The sequence below is a fragment of the Sus scrofa genome, chromosome 1 (genome assembly GCF_054392235.1).
Source record: "Sus scrofa isolate SSC_HxYL_T2T_F1_AM1 chromosome 1, Sscrofa_HxYL_maternal_Yorkshire_Landrace_v2.0, whole genome shotgun sequence".
Classification (NCBI taxonomy): Eukaryota; Metazoa; Chordata; class Mammalia; order Artiodactyla; family Suidae; genus Sus; species Sus scrofa.
The window spans coordinates 131,419,068-131,443,832 of NC_139383.1; the positions used below are offsets into that span (position 1 = coordinate 131,419,068).

General features: G+C 36.6%; 1 long non-coding RNA gene across 1 annotated transcript in view; it reads right to left on the reverse strand.

The window, feature by feature from the left end:
• The window catches only part of LOC146406370 (uncharacterized), a 50,136-nt gene that overhangs the window by 22,241 nt on the left and 3,130 nt on the right, over positions 1–24,765 (reverse strand). The window contains exons 2-4 of the long non-coding RNA XR_014811832.1: positions 23,975–24,105; positions 15,838–15,908; positions 377–533 (exon numbers count right to left, since the gene is read on the reverse strand). This is a non-coding gene — a long non-coding RNA (uncharacterized LOC146406370). The remainder of the gene's footprint in view (positions 1–376; positions 534–15,837; positions 15,909–23,974; positions 24,106–24,765) is intronic.

Below are 24,765 nucleotides of genomic sequence, written 5' to 3' on the forward strand. Positions count from 1 at the left end.
GGCCATAAAACTGAGCAACCAGCAAAGTTCCAAGTATGTTTATTTCATCCCCACTACCAATACTTTAGTAATCCTCAAGGTCCATAATGACTCTCCCACTCCCTTCCATTTTTATTTCCACTGCCTCCACTGAGGAATAAATAATAATTACATATACTTTGGAGGATTGCTGATACACTCTTTCTGGAATCTCCCCGTGGAATAAATTTTCTTAGGTTGCTGTGTCATCTTAAAAAATAAATAAGATGTGATTACAACCTGGCATTTCCACAAAGCCAAGGGCTGGACCTACCGCTGCTCCCTTTTGTTTGATTTTAGTCTGTGCCTCTAAATGCTAAAAAATCCTGTCACAGATATAAAACATGCTCTCACTTACTTTGTACTACTTTGTACCTCCATTCTGGCATTTTTAATAACACAGAACATATTTTCTGCCCTTTTGGATGGTGCCCGAGCATTCTGACTTGATGTAGATATGTCTAGATCAGGTCTCTTGCAGGAAATGTCTTTCTAATCAGCCATCTTGTCCTGGGCTGAGATCAAGGGAATATGAAAGCTATTAGTAGGAAGAAAATTAGAAATAACAGGCTGGATCAAATATTCTCTGTCTTTTCAAAGAAAGAACTTGAGAAACTAAAGTTTATTTCAAGTACAGGAGATCAATATCATCTAACTAAAAAGCTTTTTTAACATTATCAAAAGTCAAAACACTAGCATTAATATGGAATATATCAAAGACTGATGATCCATTTTCCTTTATCCACCCTTGAGTTTAAGACAGAGTTTGGGTTTTCTGTTTTGTTTTTTCCTTCCCCTATATTCCTTTCCTGGTGCATGATACGTACAGAGCCACTCCCACCCCATAAGCACTCCCAACTACCTTCTTGGGGCCAGTCACCAAACTGGTATTTCTGAAGTGGGTCTTTAAAAAACTAATTCAAAGAGGAAAAATGAAGTATTAGCATTATGGCTTCTAATAGTTAAGCCCTTCTTGATTCAGGTCACTTTTGGCAATGTGAAAAGTATACTTGTTTTGAAGATTGTTTTGAGGATGCTTGACTTTTTCTTTTAATTATTATTATAGTATAACTGAATTACAGCATTGTGTCAATTTCCATTATACAGCATAGCGACCTAGTCATACATATACACACATTCTTTTTCTCATACCATCTTCCATCACATTCTACCCCCAGGAGACTGGACACAGTTCCCTGTGCTGTATAGCAAGACCTCATTGCTTATCCACTCTAAGTGCAAAGGTTTGCATCTACCAACCCCAAACTCTTCATCTATCCCACTCCCCACTCCCACTCTCCCGTAACCACAAGTGTACTCTCCATGTCTGTGATCTGTTTCTGTTCTGTAGATAGGATCATTTGTGTCATATTTTAGATTCCACATAGAAATGATATCATATGGTATTTGTCTTTCTCTTTCTTTTTTTTTTAATGAACTTTTAACATTTCTACAATTGGAAACTTTTTTTTTTTTTTTGGTCTTTTTGCTATTTCTTTGGGCCACTCCCGCGGCATATGGAGGTTCCCAGGCTAGGGGTCGAATCGGAGCTGTAGCCACCGGCCTACGCCAGAGCCACAGCAACACTGGATCCGAGCCGTGTCTGCAACCTACACCACAGCTCACGGCAACAGCAGATCATTAACCCACTGAGCAAGGGCAGGGACCGAACCCACAACCTCATGGTTCCTAGTCGGATTCGTTAACCACGGCGCCACGACGGGAACTCCTGTCTCTCTCTTTCTGACATGTCATTTAATATGAGAATCTCTTGTTCCATCCATGTTGCTGCAAATGGCATCATTTTGTTCTTTTTTATGGTTAAGTAGTATTCCATTGTATATATGTACCACATCTTCTTATTCCATTCATCTGTTGATAGACATTTAGGTTGTTTCCATGTCTTGGCTATTGTGAATAGTGCTGCAGTGAACATAGGGGTGCATGTATCTTTTTCAATAAAAATTTTGTCCGGATATATGCCCAGGAATGGGATTGCTGGATCATATGGTAGTTCTATTTTTAGTTTCCTGAGGACCCGCCACACTATTTTCCATAGTGGTTGTACCAATTTATATTCTTGCCAACAGTGAAGGGGGATGCTTGATCTTGATGATGAAATCTATGGGGAATGAAAGAATATAAGATAGCCCAATCAATCGTTATCTCTTTCAGTTCACTCAGTTCAACCCAGGGGTGGGAGGAGAAGTCTGATGGAAATAAATAACAGAGAACCCAGGCCAAATGTTGACGAAAGATTTGATACAAGATTCCTGAGGCAGAAGAAATGAGAAATCTAAATAGCGTGAGAAGAGAGACAATGTTTATAAGAGAGAGGCTTCCAGGTATTTGGAATAGGGAAGTCTACATAAGCAGCCCCTAGAGCTGAGAATGAAGGCCCACTACAACAAAGGAGCTGTGGGACACAATGAGAAGGGAGGATGAGTTCCTCCTTCTTTCACATTTTTGTAATGGAGTCCACTATCTCACTTTCTCATGTGAAGAGGTTATATAGGAACTGAAAGAAAAATGAAACAAATCTAGAAAGACTAGTCAATGCACCTGAGTTGAAAATCACAAAGCAAAGTGGTTTACTTTAACTTACTAGACCCACCACCTGCCACACAGCCTGCCTATTTGGATAAAGCAAATATATTGGGTGAAAACATTACTTAATAGTCATGATCAATCAATTCACTTTCAATAGCCAATTTATAATCCTCATATTCAAAATAAACACAAGAGTCATCTTTCTTAGAAGTGAACAAAAGGAAGATGACAAATGAAATGAAGGAAGACAGGAGTTTTGGCATGGTTAGCACTAGAGGGGAAAACTGTCATTCAAGAATCCTTGTACCTGAGTTAGGCAAAAATGAATAGAACCAATGCTTTAGCTTTTTTAAAACAATTATTTCAAAGCAAGTATTACAAAAGTAATTGATGAGGGCCTAGATATGAGGAAAAATGATTATCATTATACCCAGAACACGAAGTCAGTCTGACAGGGGCTGACTAGCATCGTTTTCCAGCTCCTTGGTCAACAGAACAATTTTCCATTGCCCATTTCAATCCCAAAGCAGGATAATTATCCCAATTTTGTTTTATAACCATAAACTTCTGCCTAACTACTGTCCCATAAATTCACATTCTGTGTCACAAAGTGAAACTCTTCCAGAGAGAGAGTAGACAATAGTAAGAATAACACCATCCCAATAGAAAAAGTCACTTCACATGGAACATTCTCAAGAATTGACCACACATTGGGACACAAAGCTAACCTCGACAAATTTAGGAGCATAGAAATTATCTCAAGTATCTGCCCTGACCACAATGCCATGAAATTAGAAATCAACAATGGGAAAAGAAATGAGAAAAAACCTACTACATAGAGATTAAACGACATGCTACTAAAAAACCAATGGGTCAATGAGGAAATCAAGAAGGAAATTAAAAACTACCTTGAAACAAATGATACTGAAGACACAACCTCTCAAAATCTATGGGATGCTGCAAAAGCAGTGCTCAGAGGGAAATTTATAGCGATACAGGCCTTTCTCAAAAAAGAAGAAAGATCCCAAATTGACAACTTAACCCTCCACCTAAACGAATTAGAAAAAGAAGAACAAAAGAGACCTAAAGTCAGCAGAAGGAAGGAAATTATAAAGATCAAAGAAGAAATAAAAAAAAAACAGAGATTCAAAAAACAATAGAGAAAATTAATAAAACTAAGGGATGGTTCTTTGAAAAGGTAAACAAAATTGATAAACCCCTGGCCAGACTCACTAAAAAGAGGAGAGAAAGAACTCAAATCACCAAAATTATAAATGAAAAAGGAAAAATCACAACGGATACAGCAGAAATACAAAAAACCATAAGAGAATACTATGAACAACTATATGGCAACAAGTTGGACAATCTGGAAGAAATGGACAATTTTCTAGAATCTTACAGCCTGCCAAAACTGAATCAAGAAGAAACAGACCAAGTGAACAGACCGATTATGAAATTGAAGAGGTCATAAAATCACTCCCTACAAATAAAAGTCCAGGACCAGATGGCTTCACAGGCAAATTCTACCAAACATATAAAGAGGATCTGGTGCCCATCCTCCTTAAACTCTTTCAAAAGGTTGAAGAAGAAGGAATACTCCCAAAGACATTCTATGAGGCCACCATCACCCTCATTCCAAAACCAGACAGAGATACCACCAAAAAAGAAAACTATCGCCCAATATCATTGATGAATATAGATGCAAAAATGCTCAACAAAATCTTAGCCAACCGAATCCAACAACATATCAAAAAAATTATACACCACGACCAGGTAGGGTACATCCCAGCTGCATAAGGATGGTTCAACATATGCAAATCAATCAACATCATACACCACATTAACAAAAGAAAAGTCAGAAATCATATGATCATCTCAATAGACACAGAAAAAGCATTTGACAAAGTCCAACATCCATTCATGATCAAGACCCTCGCCAAAGTGGGTATAGAGGGAACATTCCTGAACATAATCAAAGCCACTTATGATAAACCCACAGCAAATATAATCCTCAATGGGGAAAAACTGAAAGCCTTCCCACTAAAATCTGGAACAAGACAAGGATGCCCACTTTCACCACTGCTCTTCAACATAGTCTTGGAAGTCCTAGCCATCAGCAATTAGACAAACAAAAGAAATAAAAGGCATTCATATAGGAAGAGAAGAGAGAAAACTGACACTGTATGCAGATGACATGATACTATACACAGAAAACCCTAAGGACTCAACCCAAAAACTACTTGAACTGATTAATAAATTCAGCAAAGTAGCAGGATATAAGATTAACATTCAGAACTCAGTCGCATTTCTGTATACCAGCAATGAAATATTAGAAAAGGAAGACAAAAATACGATACCTTTTAAAATTGCACCTCACAAAATCAAATACCTCGGAATACACCTGACCAAAGAGGGAAAGGAGCTATATGCCAAGAACTATAAAACTTTAATCAAAGAAATCAAAGAAGATGTAAAGAAATGGAAAGATATTCCATGTTCCTGGATTGGGAAAATCAATATTGTAAAAATGGCCATACTACCCAAAGCAATCTACAGATTCAATGCAATCCCTATCAAATTACCCAGGACATTTTTCACAGAACTAGAACAAACAATCCAAACATTTATATGGAACAACAAAAGACCCAGAATCGCCTAAGCAATCCTGAGAAACAAAAACCAAGCAGGAGGCATAACTCTCCCAGAACTCAAGAAATACTACAAAGCCACAGTCATCAAAACAGTGTGGTACTGGTATCAAAACAGACAGACAGACCAATGGAACAGAACACCTGACACCTATGGTCAATTAATCTTTGACAAGGGAGGCAAGAACATAAAAGGGGAAAAAGAAAGTCTATTCAGCAAGCATTGCTGGGAAACCTGGACAGCTGCATGCAAAACAATGAAATTAGAACACACCCTCACACCATGCACAAAAATAAGCTCCAAATGGCTGAAAGACTTAAATATACGACAGGACACCATCAAACTCCTAGAAGAAAACATAGGCAAAACATCCTCTGACATCAACATCATGAATATTTTCTCAGGTCAGCCTCCCAAAGCAATAGAAATTAGAGCAAAAATAAACCCATGGGACCTCATCAAACTGAAAAGCTTTTGCACAGCAAAGGAAACCAAAAAGAAAACAAAAAGACAACTTTCAGAATGGGAGAAAATAGTTTCATACAATGCAACGGACAAGGGCTTAATCTCTAGGCTATAAAAGCAACTTATACAACCCAACAGCAAAAAAGCCAATCAATCATGAAAAAATGCTCAACATCATTGATTATAAGAGAAATGCAAATCAAAACTACCATGAGATACCACCTCACACCAGTCAGAATGGCCATCATTAATAAGTCCACAAATAACAAATGCTGGAGGGGGTGTGGAGAAAAGGGAATCCTCCTGCACTGCTGCTGGGAATGTAAGCTGGTACAACCACTATGGAGAACAGTTTGGAGATACCTTAGAAATCTATACATAGAACTTCCATATGACCCCGCAATCCCACTCTTGGGCATCTATCCGGACAAAACTCTACTTAAAAGAGACACATGCACCCGCATGTTCATTGCAGCACTATTCATGATAGCCAGGACATGGAAACAACCCAAATGTCCATCAACAGATGTTTGGATTCGAAAGAAGTTTTATATATACACAATGGACTACTACTCAGCCATCAAAAAGAATGACATAATGCCATTTGCAGCAACATGGATGGAACTAGAGAATCTCATACTGAGTGAAATGAGTCAGAAAGACAAAGACAAATACCATATGATATCACTTATAACTGGAATCTAATATCCAGCACAAATGAAAATCTCCACAGAAAAGAAAATCATGGACTTGGAGAATAGACTTGCGGCTGCCCAACAGGAGAGGGAGGGAGTGGGAGGGATCAAGAGCTTGGGGTTATCAGATACAACTTAGATTCACAAGGAGATCCTGCTGAGTAGCATGGAGAACTATGTCTAGATACTCATATTGCAACAGAACAAAGGGTGGGGGAAAAAATGTTTACATGTAAGAATAACTTGATCCCCATGCTGTACAGTGGGAAAAAATAAAAAATAAATAAAAATAAATAAAATTGTTCTCCATGAAAAAAAAAAGAAAAAGAAAAATTCAAGTTTATGTGCCTTACTAATGGTTGGTCAGGGCCATATTGATTTCATTTTGGTAAACACAAATTTGCTGCTTTGTTCTGAACATTGTGCCCAGTTCCATGAGGGACACCAGATCTTCCCTTCAAGAGTTCAGAATCATATGACAGGAATGATGAGGGCATAATGAAAAATCAACACAAATAGCTATCACAGAAGACACAATGTGATAAATATCATTAAAATGACATAGAAAGACATGTGTGAAGATAGTTCTTAAAACAAGAAAGTATCGAGCCATCTCATTTTCATTTTCTCAATGTCTTGTAATATACATGTCTGTGTACATAGAGGAAAACATACATGAGTAATATTGCTGGAGCTTTAAATTTTCTCTTTTTATATGGTCTTAGATATATAAGAAAATTAATTATTTTAATGGGTAATGAAGTTTTCCCTTAAACTCCATCTCCATGAAGAGAAACCTAGGATATAAGGAACTTGTACAAATTCATAAGGCTTAGTTTTCACAGCAGTAGTCCACTTCCTCTTCTCTCTCAGTGACATAGCTCCCTCATCCTCTGTCCTCTTCATCTTCACTCATAAGGTCCCTGTTCCATTACAAAAAGAAGATGATGTACCAGATTGAATTATAATTTCAAATTATTATTTTTCCAAAAGAACTCCACCCACCTTTTTCCTAAGGAACGGGATCTAATATGAAGCTACCTTGACCCAGAGCAGTTGGTACTTTGAGGTTCTCACCAGAACTAACCCTGAATAGTTCAGGAAATGTTCAAATGTCAAGTTGTCTGACAGTGACAGCAATGGAGATTAAGTAAGAGCACTGAATCTTCTCTACCCCACAACAAAAAGTAAGGCTTGGTTTTGGCTTTCCTATAACATGCATTCTAGTATGATAAGCACTTCAAGTTCTCTAGTGAATCACAGTGAGTATGTTTGAGGACATGTATGCATTTATAAAGAGCAAAGGTTGTAACTTTAGTCAAGTCCCCTAAAAGCAGAGCCTGAGAAGATTCTTGATCAAGTGACTTATTGGAGGTGTGCTCCCAGGAGGTGGGAAGTGAGAGGAACTAAGGGAAGCAAGAAGAGGTTCCTGAGTGAGGTGGCTTTTGTCTGGCTGAGAGAAAAAGAAGTAGCAGTGAGTTGAGTTACTAGCTTCTGGAGGATAGCTGTCCTGGCTGCTGAAGGGCATCTGTGAAAAGCACCAGCAGTATCCCCTCCTTTTGTTTCTAAAAGACTGCAAGTTTTGGGTAATAGAAAATTACTTTGGGAAGCAGGTATCTTTAAAACTTGGTTGAAGTTGTTAAGCTATGATTCACATATACAATGAAATATCCTTCAAGGGTAATTGTCTATTAAAGATTTTGCTTGAAAATTATTTGACATTATGTCTCCTCAAAAAGTCTAACATGATTTATAGGGTCTACTAAGGTAATAAATATAATAAATACTTAACTTATCAACATTTATGTATATATATATATATATATATTCTGATATTTTACAGAGGGAAGCATAGAGGCTTTCTGGAATTTACGCATATTGAAACAGATAATATACTTACTTGATTACTGAGAATCAATTATGATAATAGTCTAAAACCCTTTGCAAACACATTACTTTAAAATGTAATATAGTTTTATGGTGATTAATTGATGAAAAAATAGCTGATAGATTAGATAGTTGGCTGTACAAAGAAGAATGGGAAAGAAATATTTCTTTATACTTATATTTGTGTTATTTGTGTTGCATATTATCTTACAAATATCTCATATCAAAAGATGTTTTTGTTTTGTTTAATGCATATCTATAGTGAAACGATGGGTAGTAGGAGAGGAAAGACAGTGAGTTTTGCATGAGTAGGGAAAGCAAACAAAGACCTCTTGGATGGGGAGTGGGTTAAAAGAGAAGTTATTCAGCTGTTCAAGGTAGAAGGCAGCACCTTAGAAAGACTGTGGTCATGGGAATTTCCTTGTGAGGCAGCAGATTAAGGATCCAGTGTTGTCACTGCAGCTGTTCAGTCACTGCTGTGGCACAGGTTGGACCTGTGGCCTGGGAAATCCCACATGCTATGTGTGCGGCAGGAAGGAAGGAAGGAAGGAAAGAAAGAAGGGAGTGAGGGAGGGAAGGAGGGGAGGGGAGAGGAGGGGAGGGGAGAGGAGGGGAAGTGAGGGAAAGAGGTAAGAGGAGAGGAGAGGAGAGGAGAGAAAGGAGAGGAAAAGAAAGGAAAGGAGGAAGAAAGAAAGGGAGAAAGAAAGAAATGAAAGCGGGAAAGACTGTGTCCTGAGAGGTGAGCAAAGCAAGAGTGTCTCCTTCACAACAGCCTCTGAGCCCACATCTGCATACATCTCAATCATCTGCTCAAATACTGTGGGCTCTAGTTCTGTGAAGAGATGCCAGAAATGTGGTCATGAAATAGGTGCAGACCCATAACAAGGCAGAATGTTTCCCTACCATACCTCCTACGAAAAGCTCCCTCATGGTTTTGGCCCTGGAGACAGACTGAGTATATCTCTCAAGGCATTGACAATTATAATATGTTTTACAACTACAAGAACTAATATTTTAATGTCAAAATGGGGCACATGGGAGGGGATAGGAGGGGAGAAGGGTCAGTTATGCTCCTCACAACTGCTCTCTGGTTTAGTGAAGATCTCTAGGAAGGGCTCTGGATGTTCAGGCACATGGTGATATGCTTTTATTAAAAGCACTTAAACAACTTTTAGTTGGCTTTATTACTTTAAAAAATTCTCTCCAGCCAATGCACCCTCTTACTGCTTGCACCTAGGGAAGACTGCTTCCATAGCTCTCCCACCTTCTCTTCTTGGCGCACTACTGCTGGGTTCTCATATAGATCTCAAAAATTCACAATAGGGTTATCCTATAAAGTTCCACCATCCTCTAAATTCCTTTCACAGATCTGCCAGTTTGCCCACTATTTGAGGAAAGCTGAGAAACCTCATGTCTTCCTGCTTACAGGTGATCCCAGAGAAGTATGGCTAGGAAAGATTAGTCATGGAAGACTTTAACCAAGAAGGCTTTGGTCAAGGTCGACAGAGTCCAAATGAGGCTTTCCCTCAGTAATTATAGTATTTTCTTGATTTGCTATCAGAAAGAGGGAACTAAACACAATAATGGCTGACTTTGATGCATCACATTGACTTGTATGAAGTGAAAATTCTATGTTGACTTTCTCTATTATCCTGAACAAATTACTAAATTGGTATGTACCTCAGGCTCTTCTTCTGAAAAGATGGGTCTATAATACCCACCCTGTATTTCCCAAAAAGTTGTTATGTAACAATATAAAGATGACCAAAGAAGATGTGGGCAATATGGAGCAAGAGTTGGACAGAACATTTCCTGCCTATTACTCATTAAGAAATAGTCTTCATCTGGGCTTCTGGGCCTCCCATTCCAAAAATTAATGAATGACCTCTTACTAAGTTATCGTCAACTAAAAAAATTTACACAACCTGAAAGTTGAGCATTATGTTTTATTTGGCAGACATTCTGAGGATTTAAGCCCAGAAGACAGCCTCTTAGGTAACTCTGAGGGACTGCTCCAAAGAGATATGGGAGGAGCCAGGATATACAGGAGTTTTTATAACAAAAACCATTAGTGTTAATGAAAACCTGACATCTCAGGTTAATAAATATAGCACTTTTCTATGTAAGAGGCTGGGTTCATTGAAATCACTCCTTTGATATGCACTAGGGCCAGTATCCTATTCTTTCCTATCCTGAATCCCCTCAGAGTGCACCACTGTGTGTGGCTGCAGTGGCTGAGGGCTGGATAGCTGCAACATTTTTGTTTATAGATACATTTTCCATCTACAGTATATTTCACCTGCCCCTGCTGGGTATACTGAGTGTATATTATTATATATTTATTGTCTATTATTGTAGAGACATGGGTTTACTAGCATTTATTTTCTTTGTGCTAAGTGCATTTTGAATTAACAAGGGCCTGAGACCTTGATTATCATTATTATTATTATTTATTTTTTGAAATAAGACATACCTACAAAAAAGTATATAAATCATAAGGGTATAGGTCAATTATTTTTCACAAATTAAGCTTACCCATGTAACCAGCAACCAGATCAAGAAATAAAGCATGAGCAGTACCCTAGAAGCCTTCCCCATGCCCCCTTCCAGGTGCTGCCAACCCTTCCTCCTAACCACACCATAAATTAGTTTTTCTGGTAGCTCTTTTAACAGAATAGACATGCTACTTCCATGTAGTTGCTAATAGCTCCTTCATTTTTGCTATATGAGCTTGTGATGATTTAATAAAGGACAGGGGAAAAGTAGGTAGAGTACAAGGCAGATGCAGAAGACAGGATTTGAAATTATCTTCTCCATAAAATACCATTACTTAAGACCAGTATGTCATTTCTAGCAAGTATATGAACTTGTAATATTTGAGGGAAAGGAAACCTTAATGAAGTGTAACTACTGTGTTTTTTCATCTCAGATAAATTGCAAAATACCATTTATAGAAATTTTTAAAAAGAAGGAAAGTATTTCTCTGTGGTTTAACTTGGTACTTGTCTATACTAGAAGAGTTAGACATGTACAGTATAACACTGTCATATTAGTATTTTTAAGCCCTTTTTACCACAATATTCCCCAAAGTACAAACAGAATTCAAATGCCAGATCTTTCCAAGATCAGCAACATATATTCTGGGTGAGAGGAGAGAGTGGAGGGTAGGAGATGGGGGCAAGGGAGGAGCCAGTGGCTTTGTGCCAACTGCCTCAGGGCAGGAAACCTAGTTCCCTTGTCTTCCCCCCTTCTCCTTCATATCAAATTCTCAACTGCATTCCACTGTCTGACTAGGCTGGCTGCAGCTGTGGTTGTTTCCAAAATGAAGATGGAATCTAGCCACAGTCAGATTTAGTATTATCTAGAACTGCTGTTCCTCTGGGCATTATTTTTAGAAGTATCACATTGCATAGGGGCTTAATTTTTCTAACTGGCTTTTGGAAAATTTTGCAAATACTTTTCCCCCCTAAATATAAAAGACTGATGTAAGAGGCTTCTTGTTCATTGTATTTTTCCTTTGGAATATCCTTATCCCAATGGAAAAGAGAACATGATTGCTTTACCCAGCTATCTGCCTAAAATAATGTCTTTGGGTTTTTTTTCAAGAATGGATAAATTATAATAGCACAATACAGCTGCATATTTAAGCATAAGTCTACAAAAGGAGAGAATGTATGGTGATTTCTTATTACAGTTCTGTTTGATTTAGATCAATCAACATTCTCTAAGAGCTTATGGTGTACCAGGCATGGTGACACAGAAGACAAAATGACAAATAAGATTTTGTCCCTGCCCACAGGTGCTCACAGATCAGGGGCACAACAAATGCAAAAACAATAATTAAAACATACAACAATTACTTGTTATAATAAAAGTACCATGTATAATGTTTTGCAGATTAAGAAAATATTAACTTTCACAGAATATATGGTCTGGGAGGAAGTCGCAGAGGAGGTGTTACTGTATAATTGATGACCAAAGATAAGGACCAGGGAGCTTTTGACAAAATTCAACACCCATTTCTGGTAAAAACTGTCCAGAAATTGTGCATAGAAGAAACCTACCTCAACATAATAAAAGCCATATATGACAAACCCACAGCTAACATCATTCTCAATGGTGAAAAACCAGAAACATTTCTACTAAGATCAGGAATAAGATAAGGATGTCCACTTTCACCACTACTATTCAACATAGTTTTGGAAGTCCTAGCAACAGCAATCAAAGAAGGAAAAGAAATAAAAGGAATCCAAATTAGAAAGGAAGTAAAACCATCACCGTTTGAAAATGACATGATACAATACCTAGAAAATCTTAAAGACACTACCAGAAAACTGTTAGAACTCATTAATGAATTTGGCAAAGTTGCAAGATACAAAAAATTAATACACAGAAATTGACTGCATTTCTATATACTAAACAATGAAAGGTCAGAAAGGAAAATCAGAGAAACCATCCCATTTACCACCATATCAAAAAGGATGAAGTACCTAGGAATAAACCTAACTCAATGGATGAAAGACCTATATTCTGAGAACTATAAGACTTTGATGAAAGACATCAAAGATGACCTAAACAGATGTGTTGCGAGACATATTTTTATAATATTTTCTTAGCCTCTTTGCTGAAAACTCCATCGTATCCTTCCTTACTTTGTCCCATCTTCCTGCTTGAGAAACAGTCACGGTGATGGTAAATGACTTGAGGATTCTCTGAAATGCTATGCATAGATAGCTAACTCAAATGCTAATGATTCTTAAATGTCTATAGTTTAGAGTAAAAGTTTAACTATTTACCAGCTAAGCGACTTTTAAAATAATAAAAAAACACCTATATCCTGCACCTATAACCCCCTTTTTGCTTGACGTAATCCTCAAGAGCACAATAAAAGCAGTGTGGTTTCTTGAGGCAGGGCTCTTGGTCCCTGAGACCTTGAGTCCCCCAGTTCCCACCTTTACTTAAGATAAATGTCTCTGTGTCTTGTTTTATGTTAACTTTTTTTCCTTAAGTTCTATAGCACCCATTCTTCAGCCCCATCCTGCTGAGCTGGTCTTGGGACAGATGGAAAGATATACCACGCTCTTGGATTGGAAGAATCAATACTCTTAAAATGACTATACTACCCAAGGCAATCTACAGATTCAATGCAATTCCTATCAAATTACTGAGGACATCCTTCATAGAACTAGAACAGAATATTTTAAAATTTGTATAGAAATACCAAAGACCCCAAATAGACAAAGCAATATTGAAAAAGAAAAATGGAAATAGAGGAATCAGGCTCCCTAACTTCAGACAATACTATAAAGCTACAGTTATCAAAATAATATGGTACTGGTACAAAAACAGAAATGGAGATCAATGCAACAGGATAGAAAGCCCAGAAATAAACCCAAGCATTTATGGTCAACTAATCTCTGACAAAGGAGGCAAGAATATACAGTGGAAGAAAGATAATCTCTTCAATAAGTGGTGCTAGGAAAACTGGAAAGCTATATATAAAAGAATGAAATTAGAAAATTCTTTAACACCATTCACAAAAATAAACTCAAAATGGATTAAAGAACTAAATGTAGGGCCATATACTATAAAACTCCTAGAGAAAAACATAAATCACAGCAATGGCTTGTTTGATCTGCCTCCTAGAATAAGGTCAATAAAAACAAAAACCAATGGGGCCTCGTTAAACTCAAAAGCTTTTGAACAGCAAAGGAAACCATTTTTAAAAAATGAAAAGAAAACTCATAGAATGAGAGAAAATCTTTGCAAATGATGCAACAGACAAGGGCCTAATCTGAAAAATATACAAACAACTCATACAGCTCAACAACAAAAAAACAACTCAATCTAAAAATGGGCAGAAGAATTGAATAGCCATTTCTCCAAAGAAGACATGTGAATAGCCAACAAGCACATGAAAAAATGCTCAACATCACTAATTATTAGAGAAATGAAAATCAAAACCTCACACTGGTCAGAATTGCCATCATTAATAAGTCAACAAATAACAAATGCTGGAGAGAGTGTAGAGAAAAGAATACCCTCCATCACTGTTGGTGTGAATGTAAATTGGTACAACAACTATAGAAAACAGTATGGAGATACCTTAGAAAGCTATATATAGAACTACCATATGATCTAGCAATCCCAATCCTGGGAATATATCTGGACAAAACATCCATTCAAATAGATACATGTACCCCTCTGTTAATGACAGCACTATTCACAATAGCCAAGATATAGAAACAACCTAAATGTTCATCAACAGATGAATGGATTAAAAAGTTGTGGTACATCTATATAATGGAATACTGTTCAGCCATAAAAAAGGACAAAATAATGCCATTTGCAGCAACATGGGTGGAACTAAAGATTCTCATACTGAGTGAAGTAAGCCAGAAAGACAAATACCATATGATATCACTTACTTGTGGAATCTAAAATATAACACAGATGACCCTATCTACAAAACAGAAACAGATCACAGCCAAGGAGAGCAGACTTGTAGTTGCCAGGAAGGAGTGGGAAAGGAGTGGGATCAATAGGGACTTTGGGGTTGATGAATACAAAGTGTTACATTTGGGATAGATGGTCAATGGGGACCTACTGTAGAGCACAAAGAACTGTGTGTGACTGGTCGCTTTGCTGTACAACAGAAATTGAAGAAACATAGTAAATAACTATAATTTAATTTTTAAAATATCATGAAAATAAAAAAGAATATGATTTAAGTGTTACTGAGCTCCAAAGGAGTGGTGTGTGTATGTGTGTGTGTGTGTGTGTGTGTGTGTGTGAGAGAGAGAGAGAGAGAGAGAGAGAGAGAGCATTAAGTAGGTAGTATTATGTAGGTAGAAAACTTTAAAAAATTAAAAAATAAACTTTCCAAAATGGAGAATTCTAGGCCTGCATGGTTTCATTGGTTAATTCTACCAAGCATTTAAGAAAGAAGGAATACAAATATAAATAAGCTCTTCCATAAAACACAAGAGGAGGAAACACTTCCCAACTCATTTTAGGAAGACAGTATTACCCTGATACTTCAACTAGAGGAAGACAGAACAAAAAAACTATAGATCGATATGCTGCACAAACAGAAACCAAATTTCAGCAAATGAGATATAGTAATACATAAACAGCATAATACATCACAACCACATGGAGGAGTCTGTCCCTGGAATGCAAGGCCAGTCTAACATTAGAAAATACAATTAGAAAAATGTATTTCACTTTTTCAACAGATTAAAGAAAAACTTTATAAATCCAAAAAAAGAAAAGCATTTGATAAAATTCAAATTTCATTCATTATTTACAAAACTCAGCAAACTATGAACAGAAGAAAACTAACTTCAGAAAGGGTGACCTGTGCACATATGCACACACATGAGCATATATAACCTAAAGCTAACATCATACTTTCATGATGAAGGTCTGAATTCTTTACCCCAAAGACTGGGAACAAAGAAAGAATGTCTGTTCCCATACTACCTTGCAATATTATCTTGGGGTCCTGGCCAATTCAATTGGGCAAGGAAATAAATAAATAAATAAATAAATAAATAAATGACATACTTACTGAGAAGGAAAGGAAAAAAACTTGCCTCTATTCATAAATGATAGAGCTGTTTATGTAGATGCCCAAGAAACCTAAAAAAAAAAAAAAAATTGTGAATGTAGTAAATTCACAGGTTACAAGGCCAATATACAAAAATAAATCACATTTCTAAACACTAGCAATGAACAACTGAAAATCAAAAATTTAAAAAACAATCACCAGTCTAGTGGATATATCTGGCATATAGGGGATGCTCAGTAAATATTTGTTGAGTGGATATTCAATTTGGCTTTCAAATGTACTGTATTTTTGATTTTCAATAAACTTACATTTCAAAATATGTTATTCTGGGTGTTATGGTCTGATACCCTCAAAAGTATAACAATCACTTATGGACAGTAAGTAATAGCTGAGAATAAGTGAGATAGCTAGAAGCAGGCTTAAGACATTACAATGAATAAGCTACCTTAAGAAAGATTAAATTCCCTTGCTGTGATATTTAAATGGGCATTGTATTCTTCTTGGAAGATAAGCTTCTAGTAGAATGATAGTTTCCTATAATATGCTCTATATACTTGGGTCAATTAACATGTATCAGAAAAAATGAAAAACTGTATTCTATTTGCATAATCTTCACGATCTTAATTTCACTGGGTTTATTCACATTTCAACTCAAATGTGGATGAAAAATTCTCAAGATTAATGTTGGTGATAATAGCAGGAGATCAGGTTCTCAAATATTAGCATTATACATCCATTCCAACCCCTAATTTAGAATGAGAAACCACAGTATTTCTCATCATACAGGAATACATCTTTTGTGAAGAAAACATATTTATTGGTTATTTATTATTAATTCTACTTTTGCATTATTATATTCATAAAGCTGCATTTCTTTCTAATAGCTATAGCATATGTTCTACTTCAGTGGGTGGAACAGAGAAAGTTTGCCAGGTTTAAGGTCTTTCTTTGAGTCACCAGCAGGCAAACATTGTTTATTTTAAAGCACTCAGTAATAAAACTATTTGTATCCAACTTTTTAAGCAGACAAATGGGCTGTAAATCTATAAATGAAAAAAATGAAACAAGAGCTTTAAAAGAATGCTAGGTAGGAGATCCTTGGTGATGCAATAGGTTAAGGATCTGGCTTTGTCACTGCAGTAGCTCAGGTCACTGCTGTGGCACGGGTTTGATCTGTGGCCGCGGGTGCAGCAGAAAAAAAAAAATGCTAAGTATGTAACTAGCTCACCTCCTGACATAGAGAAAACTGCTACTTTACATATAAAAATTGTAGTTAAAACAAAATTTGTTTTATAGCAACACAAATACTTATTTGGCCATTGGCTTATAGTCAGAAGATTGGTTGCACCATATGCCTAGATCTGGATAAAACACTGTATGTCATTATTCTTAGGTTGATTGGGAAATTTTAACTAGAAATAAGGAGGACGGTCAGTGACTCACTTTGAAATCACCATAGAAAAGCCTTAATTATTTCAAAATGTTTATTCCCTTTCTTTATCAAATGACTTTAAATTAACACTGTCATTGTCCCATAGATAAAACTGCTGTTATAGTGATGAATTGTTTGGAAGCATTTGAGCATTGAGAAAGTAAATTAATATCAATAAGCTTGAGGGGTTTTTTTGGTTGTCCTTTTGTCTTTTCGCCTTTTCTAGGGCCGCTCCCGCAGAACATGGAGGTTCCCAGGCTAGGGGTCTACTCGGAGCTACAGCTGCCGGCCTATGCCACAGCCACAACAATGCCAGAGACGAGCTGCATCTGCGACTTACACCACAGCTCACGGCAACACCGGATCCTTAACCCACTGAGCAAGGCCAGGAATCGAACCCGCAACCTCATGATTCCTAGTTGGATTCATTAACCACTGAGCCACAATGGGAACTCCAGCTTGAGTTTTTTTAATCAGAAAGACTTAAGATTTAGACCCAAGTTCTCTCACCTGTTTCCTATGTGACCTGTACTAAATTATTTAACCTCTTTGAGGTTTGGTTGTTTTCTCTAATCTTAAAATGAAAATAATACAAAACATTTGGATGCTGAGAAAATTAAAAGAGATAGTATGTAAAATTATGGGTTCATGATCTCTCATTAGATGGCAGTTTTTATTATTATTTAATTTAATAATTATATAAGCCCACATATTTTAGATAGTTCACATATTTTAGATAGTTTTTACTCTTGGATAGCTTTTGTCTAGTAAGCTTCATCATGTCAGGGGAGGATCAAGGGTTGCAGAACAATTTTAACGAATCTTAGGAAGATCTTTGGAGATTGTCTATAGCATAAACAGCTGGCTGTCTACTCTAGTGGCTTTCAAACTCTTTGACTTTGACCTATACTAAGAAATTCATTTCACATCATGACTGAATATACACACGCATAACTCAAACATAAATTTCACAAATCATGTTAATACCTACTAAATATGATGAGTTTATTTATTTATTTATTTATTTATTTATTTATTTATTTGTCTTTTTAGGGCCATTCCCATAGCATGTGGAGGTTCCCAGGCTAGGGGTTGAATTGAAGCTATAGCCGCTGGCCTACATCCCAGCTCATGGCAACGCCAGATCCTTAACCCACTGAGCAAGGCCAGGGAATGAACATGTGTTCTCACGGATATTAGTCAGATTCATTTCCACTGAGCCATGATGGGAACTCCTGAGGAGCTTATTTTTTCTATTTTATTCCATTTTATTTAATTTTTTAAAAAACTGATTAACTCCATTAAATTGATTTCATGATCCCAAAATGGGTTGTGGCCTAAAATTTGAAAAATATTAGTCTATCTATCCAATACCCATCCCCTTCATTCTTCCCTCTTTGGTTTAAAACTTCATTCAGAAGTGACTTCAGGAGTTCCCGTCGTGGCGCAGTGGTTAACGAATCCGACTAGGAACCATGACGTTGCGGGTTCGGTCCCTGCCCTTGCTCAGTGGGTTAACGATCCGGCGTTGCCGTGACCTGTGGTGTAGGTTGCAGACACGGCTCGGATCCAGCGTTGCTGTGGCTCTGGCGTAGGCCAGTGGCTACAGCTCCGATTGGACCCCTAGCCTGGGAACCTCCATATGCCACGGGTGCGGCCCAAAGAAATAGCAAAAAGACAAAAAAAAAAAAAAAAAAAAAAAAAAAAAAAAAAAAAAAGAAGTGACTTCATTCAGATAATATACCCCTTCATGGAAGTCAGTATAGTTTACAGGCAGATACTGATTGGACTGCTCATGTCAATGATTAGTTTGGATGCATATGTATTACAGTTCTGACCAATGTAAGAAGAGTTTATCTCTGGTTTCTTGCATGAGTCCCAATCATGAGGGTTCCACTCTTAGGACCTAATCATCTCCCTGAGGCCCCACATCCCAACATCATCACACTGGAGGGTTAGGATTTCAGCACATGAATTTGAGGGGGGTGGGGTAAGGGACAGAAACATTCAATCCATTGCACAAAGGGGGGGGGTCTTAATACAGGGAGGTGGAAGAATGGATAAACTCTTTATCCAATGCATTGCCTCTAAAGGACTCTGGTTATCATTTAATTAAAGTCAATTGTCTATCAATCCATAATTAAAATCTTTTCTATGGAATGATATACAACTATGCCATGTTTTTTAGAAAGCTAAAGTCTTAAATACCAAATATTTCTTGTTATTTCTAATGTATGGATATAAAAAGGTGTTTTTCAGCAATTTGCAAAATCACTTCAACAAGCAATATGCTACTCATTATTCTTAAAGTGAACATTAAATGCAAAGACCACATGACAGTGACCTTGGAGAAAAAAAGCAATGATTGATTAGTAAACATTCTTTTTTATTATTATTATAGTAAAGTCTGTCAAGGATGGCTACCTTCATACACATTAGACTCACTGACCAGGCAATGAAAAAAATTCAGTCAACTACCTGGTTGCTTAATATAGACGTTACATAGTATCCAGTTCAATTATTTTCTATAGCTGTTTCAAGTGATGTTAGTTTTGGAAAACACTTAAGTTAAAAATGTTTTCCCAATTACAGTCTGGACATCCCAATTTATTTTCACAATAGGAGTTAAGAAGCTATTCCAAAAGTGTATTAACTTAACTTCTCAGATGAAATCAATGTACAGAAATATTTAAAGGTGGAAAGTGATAGATGGGTTTGCCGTTGCGGCTGCATTCAGCTGGCTAAGCTAAGCAAGAAAGTGCAAAAAGGTCTCTCTCACTTGTCTGGGGCTTTGGTGTTACTGACTGGGGTGCTTCAGTTATTCCATATGCAGCCTTTCTTCCCATGTAGTGCCTCCAAGGATCTGCCACATTTCTAAAGGGATAGCTTGGACTTCTTAAGATAACCATGTTCCAGCTTTAAATTTCTCTGTCCATTGATTTTGTCTGAGAAGTAAACTTAATAAATTTTTGGAACAGCTTCTTAACTCCTACTGTGAAAATAAATTGAAGTGTCCCAACTTAAATTTGAAAGACATTTTTAACTTTATAAAAGTATTTTCCAAAAGTAACAAAGACTTGTTTTTAAAATACAAAAAAAAAAATGTTCTCAGAGAAATGTATATTGAAAGAAGAAAAAGGAATTTTCTGCCTTAAGATTATAAAATATCAGGCCACTTGGTTCAATGTATTTTCTTCCCTTCTTTCCTTCTTTCTTTCTTTCCTTCCTTCCTTCCTTCCTCCCTCCCTCCTTCCATCCTTCTGGACAAAGTGCTTTAAAATCAGAATTTATTGTGTGCTAAATTATTAAAAGTTTCTCTAGAGTTTCCTAAAGTGTTGGTGAAATATTTGCTTGAGAACTGGAAGGAAAAAAGATTACAATAGCAAATATTTAATAATATAATCACTGTGAAAAAAATCTTCTACACAAAGTGATAAAAAGATTAGATAAACATCTCTGAAAGTTAAAGAAATCTACAATTTAAAAAATTCCATTATATTTATAATCCATTATACTTAGATTTTTAAAAGCCTTGAAGGAAACAAAACAATTCTTCTCAGATTCATGGTCTTTATAAAATTTCAAACTATGCAATCAATTAAAAAAACAGAGTCAGCAGAGTTAGAAAATGAGTATATTTGCAGGATTGCCAAGAATATATATTTGTTAAAAGAAATCATTTCCCATAATAATAAGATTGTAAACATTGTTATTGGTGTTCAAGAATAAATAAGATATTCTGTTATATGTATTTGAGTTTGTTTTCTGGGAAGCAGAAAACCAATTGGAATTAATGCTTTCATATTGGACAAACATAAATTATTTGTTAAACTAATAAATAATTAGCTTTCACTTTAAAAATTTAACCAAAACTTCCACTCCCGTTCTTTTCTGCTTCAGAAATTAACAGATTTTTCTTAAATGTTCATGTATACTTGATACGATTTTACTGTGTTATAATAATATAAATACATTTAATAACAAAATATGTATTATCTCTAAATTTAACTTATATTCATATTTTAAAATGTAGTATTTCATGGACCCATATGTTCATAGTAGCACTATTCACAATAGCCAAGACATGGAAACAACCTAAATGTCCATCAACAGATGAATGCAATAAGAAGATGTGGTACATATATACAATGGAGTACTACTCAGCCATAAAAAAGAACAAAATAATGCCATTTGCAGCAACATAGATGGAACGAGAGATTCTCATACTAAGTGAAGTAGGTCAGAATTAGAAAGACAAATAACATACAATATCACTTCTATGTGGAATCTAAAATATGGTACAAATGATCCTATCTACAAAACAGAAACAAACTCACAGACATACAAAATAGACTTGTGGTTGGCAAAGGGGAGGGAGAGCGAGTGGGATGGACTGGGAGTTTGGGGTTACTAGATGCAAACTATTACATTTAGAATGGATAAGCAATGAGGTCCTACTGTACAGCACAGGGAACTATATCCAATCTCTTGGGATAGAACATGATGGGAGATAGTATGAGGAAAAGAATGTATGTGTATATGTATATGTATATATATGTATGTATGACTGGGTCACTTTGATGGAAGATAATATGAGGAAAAGGATGTATGTGTATATGTATATATATATGTATGTATGACTGGGTCACTTTGCTGTACAACAGAAATTAGCACAACATTGTAAATCAACTATAATTTTTAAAAAGTAAATATAAAATAAAATAACATAGTATTAACTTTTCAAAAATTTTTTATGATGAATCTGGAGAAGGAAGTAAAATAGGTAGATGTCATATCCTCCTATAAACTTACAGAACATCTAGAACAGTCTCTGAAGTATTCTCTACCATTTTTAATTCCCAACTTTACCAGCCAGAAAAATTTGACTAAGATAGAAAGTGCCAAAAGTAAAACATGGTCTCAGAGTTATGATAAGTCAGAAGTTGTAAGACCCTTTAAAAGATTTTAAAATGATGTCAAGCAATGCTTCATAGGCCCTGAAGGATAAAATAAATACTATTGGTATTTTTTACAGTACCTAGATTCTCAGCCCAAGACAGAAGGAGTCTGCCTAGAAGAGATATATAGAAGTGGCTTTTGCCTAATGGGGTGGACTGATTTGCTAAATAAGACTCAAACAGGCTTCAAGAAAATCATATTGATAAAGATACCATCAGCCAATTAAAAGAGCCAAGCAATTCAAAAGTAAAAGCCTAGTCCCCCAATTCTCTTACAGGTCTTTTCTTTTCTTTTTTTTCAAGTCTCTTTCTTTTAACTCTCCTCTATAAGCAAAAAGATTGCTGTATCAATTATCTATTGCTACATTTAAAAAAAAATTCCAAAACTTAATGGCTTAAAACAATAATTTTTAAATTTCTCATGTTTCTGTGCATTGACTGGTTTCGCATCTGTTCTAACTGGTGTCAGCTGCAATCACTCACATGGCTGCATTCAGATGGTAACTAAGCTGAACTAGAAGGGTAAGAAGACCCCTCTCACCTATCTGGAGCCTTGAAAATGAAATTGACTGGGGCATCTTGTTTCTTCCCTATATGATCTTTTTCTTCATGTGATGTCTGTAGGGATTCTCCATGTGGTCCTCCTTTCCAGCAGGATAATCTGGAATTCTAACATGAAAGCTCAGGAATCCAAGAGCATGAAAATGGAAACTGTCAGGGCTTACTTTCACCACATTTTATTGGTCAAAGTTCTGAAACCGATCAGAGTTCCTGGGCACAAAAGTCTTTTTGTGTCCCCTATTTCTTGTTTTTAGGAAATGGGCCTCATTCAGCCTCCATGGCCTTCCCTGAGTTTCAAGGGGTAGGTTCAGACAGTTGCTGTTCAGGGAAGGGAGGAGATGCAGAGACAAGGGAGGAAGAGTCAATAAATAATAGGGCAGCCTTGGGGCAGGATCCTGGTTCCCCTTCAAGGGATACACATAATGACATAGGCATCTTATAGACCTAAGAGAAAAGTTATAGTCCTTATGCTTCTTTCAGAAATGAATACTTTAAAACTGAATAGCTTGCAGCCCTTCCTTGTTCTTCTCCCTTGTTTGATTGCACTCTAAGCACAATCACCTGTAAACTGAAGATTAGGCACCCTGAGCACAACTTTCTGTGGGTTAAAGATTATTAGCACATGATGTTTTTCAAGAAGTTTCGTTTGTTATAATCTCTGATCAATATACCCTTTTTGCAAAAATTGTTATTTCAGGCAATAATCCAGAAGATCACCCCCAGGATCACATGGAGAACTCCTGAAGCCAGTTTCGATGACTGAGATTCCCCCCAAAAAGAATTCTTATCTGCCCCAAACCTGATTCTTATCTGAAACTCTGTTTTTTTTCCTTTTAGATTATAAAACTCCCTGCAATTCTTTCCCAAAGGAAAGGCACAGTCTTTAAGGCATGAGTCTGTTGTGGCCTCCTTTGCTTGGCAAAGCAATAAAAGCTATTTTTTTTCTCCTTCACCCAAAACCATCTCCACATTTGTATTCAGCATCAGTGGACAGAGGCCAAGTTTCTGCAACAGTTCAAGGCCAGCCTCAACTGAAGGGGAAGGAAAATGGACTCCATTCCTTGAAGGGAAGAGTGGCATGCTTGTACAGGGAGGGGAAGAATTATCGCAGGGCCATCTTTGATGACTATCATGGTCCATTCTCTGGCCACAATTCTTGTCCCGCCTATATGCAAAACTGACTCACCTTGTGCCCTAAAAGTTTCATCCCATGATTACATCAGTTTAAGTTCAGTATCATCACCCACATCAGGTCCAGAACATGGAGAAAACCTCAGGTACGGCTACTTGGGAGTGGCTTCTCTCCATCCAAGTTTTCTAGGATAGAAAAACCACAAGACACTTGCAGTCAAAAAGGGGATCAGGGAAACAGCAGACACAAAACTAAAATCATTGTAAGGGCCCCTACACTGAAGGCAAGGGATAGTCTTTGATTGTGGTTCATTTCATTCCCCTGGTGATGATTTCCTAATCCATTCCTCATCTTGCTTCTTGGCTCCTCCCTCTGGAATTATGACTCAGCTCACCAGTCATTCTCCTTTTCCCTAAGAAATGACAAGGACTGGATGGGAAATATTTCCTCTAAATTCTTATTTTAAATCAAATAGTTCCTTCTATAGGTCATTTCTCCCTTCTTGTACATTATCATCAGTAGTTATAAAAAGTTACTTGGTACTTTCACTACTCTGCCTGGAAACCTCCTTGAGACCAATAAACTCAAAAGAGATCTATAAACCCATTTTCTATCTTTATGTGATGGCAGGCAAAATAGGCCAAGTATTCTGTTACCATATAACTCAGGTCTTACATTTTCCAGCATTTAATAATTGCCTTTCTACCCTCTACTAAGAGTTTGTTCACTAGTCTTCAAGCTTTGGTAAATAGCCTCCCAACCATTTGTATTATTTTTTTCTCCTATTTGTGTAACATATCACTAAACCAAGCAGGCTTAACACAAATTTATTATGATATAGGTCT